Raw genomic sequence first — 2,500 nt, forward strand, 5'->3', positions numbered from 1 at the left:
AACCCAAGAGCAGTGAAGTTGTCAAGTTGTGTAAATGGTAAATAAAAAGAGAAAACAATGATTTGCAAATCCTTTTCAACTTATATTCAATTGAATAGACTGCAAAGACAAGATATTTCATGTTCACACTGACAAACTTTGTTATTTTTTGCAAATAATCGTGAACTTGGAATTTAATGGCAGCAACACATTGCAAAAAAGGCATTTTCCCCACTGTGTTACATGGCCTTTCCTTTTAACAACACTTTGGCATTGTCTTGCTGAAATAAGCAGGGGCGTCCATGATAACGTTGCTTGGATGGCCACGTATGTTGCTCCAAAACCTGTATGTACCTTTCAGCATTAATGGTGCCTTCACAGATGTGTAAGTTACCCATGTCTTGGGCACTAATACACCCCCATACCATCACACATGCTGGCTTTTACAATTTGCTTCTAGAACAATCTGGATGGTTCTTTTCCTCTTTGGTCCGGAGGACACGACGTCCAGTTTCCAAAAACAAGTTGAAATGTGGACTCGTCAGACCACAGAACACTTTTCCACTTTGCATCAGTCCATCTCAGATGAGGTCGGGGTGTTGTTGATAAATGGGTGTTGTTGATAAATGGCTAGTAGAGTTTTAACTTGCACTTACAGATGTAGCGACCAACTGTAGTTACTGACAGTGGGTTTCTGAAGTGTTCCTGAGCCCATGTGGTGATATCCTTTACACGCTGATGTCAATTTTTGATGCAGTACCGCCTGAGGGATCCAAGGTGCGTAATATCATGGCTTACGTGCAGTGATTTCTCCAGATTCTCTGAACCTTTTGATGATATTACGGAGCGTAGATGGTGAAATCCCTAAATTCCTTGCAATAGCTGCTTGAGAAATGTTGTTCTTGCACAATTTGCTCAGGCATTTGTTGACAAAGTGGTGACCCTCGCCCCGTCCTTGTTTGTGAACGACTGAGCTGCTTTTATACCCAATCATGGCACCCACCTGTTCCCAATTAGCCTGATCACCTGTGGGATGTTCCAAAGAAGTGTTTGATGAGCATTCCTCAACTTCCTCAGTCTTTTTTGCCACTTGTGCCAGCTTTTTTGAAACATGTTGCAGGCATCCAATTCCAAATGAGCTCATATTTGCAAAAAATAACAACATTTGTCAGTGTGAACATGAAATATCTTGTCTTTGCAGTCTACTCAATTGAATATAAGTTGAAAAGGATTTGTTGTATTCTCTTTTTATTTATTTTTATTATTCCATATATCGCCCAGCCCTAGTGTTAATACATATTTATGGAATAATTAGTCGTCTTTGTCGTTGGTAAGCACATGCCTGAAATGACTTAAATGCACCTAGAAGTGGATTAGAGCCATTAAATATTTGTACGCTTTATCCGATTAGTCGACTAATCGTTAGGATAATCGTCGACTAATCGACCATCAAAATAATCTTCAGTTGCATCGCTAATACATTTTTTTTTTTTTGTATTGGTTAATAGTGTTTTTCAACCTTTTTTGAGCCGAGGCACATTTTTTGCGTTGAAAAAATGCGGAGGCACACCACCAGCAGAAATCACTAAAAAACGAAACTCAGTTGTCAGTAAAAAGTCGTTGTCGCAATTGTTGGGTATGACTTTAAAGCATAACCAAGCATGCATCACTATAGGTCTTGTCTCAAAGTAGGTGTACTGTCACCACCTGTCACATCACACCCTGACTTATTTGGACTCTTTTGCTGTTTTCCTGTGTGTAGTGTTTTACTTCTTGTCTTGCGCTCCTATTTTGGTGGCTTTTCTCTCTTTTTTTTGGTATTTTCCTGTAGCAGTTTCATGTCTTCCATGTGCCCGCATCTACTTTGTTTTAGCAATCAAGAATATTTCCGTTGTTTTTATCCTTCTTTGTCATGTTCCGATGTACTTTGTGGACGCCGTCTCTGCTCCACAGTAAGTCTTTGCTGTCGTCCAGCATTCTGTTTTGGTTTACTTTGCAGCCAGTTCAGTTTTAATGTCGTTCTGCATAGCCTTCCCTAAGCTTCATTGCCTTTTCTTAGGGGTACTCACCTTTTTGTTTATTTTTGGTTTAAGCATTAGACACCTTTTTACCTGCACCCTGCCTCCCGCTGTTTCCCACATCTACAAATCAATTAGCTACCGGCTGCCACCTACTGATATGGAAGAGTATTACACGGTGTAGAGGTTGCTCTCTAGTGGGTTCTTCAGACCACCACACACTGCATACCAATTCAGGGTATAACACCATGGCCAGGACTTTTCAGTCCGTTGTGTCTTCTCAGTCTGTCTCTTTCTCTCTCTCTCTCGCTCCCACTCCAACAACTTGTCTCGTCCCGGCTGCTGCTAATAAAGGCCACAGGTGATTAGATAACAAGGCCCAGCCGGGCAATCTACATACCACTAATTTATCTTTTTTGTTTCTTTCCAAAACGCTTACAAAAAAGTGGGACACCAAAAATGTACTGTCTGACCCCATTTTTATGACTCGATGGGGTCCCTGG

At 40.9% G+C, this 2,500-nt stretch overlaps 1 protein-coding gene across 1 annotated transcript in view; it reads left to right on the forward strand.

Annotated features, from left to right (window-relative positions):
• The window catches only part of elmo1 (engulfment and cell motility 1 (ced-12 homolog, C. elegans)), a 179,941-nt gene that overhangs the window by 149,587 nt on the left and 27,854 nt on the right, over positions 1–2,500 (forward strand).

Source organism: Entelurus aequoreus, linkage group LG05 (assembly GCF_033978785.1).
Source record: "Entelurus aequoreus isolate RoL-2023_Sb linkage group LG05, RoL_Eaeq_v1.1, whole genome shotgun sequence".
Taxonomy (NCBI): Eukaryota; Metazoa; Chordata; class Actinopteri; order Syngnathiformes; family Syngnathidae; genus Entelurus; species Entelurus aequoreus.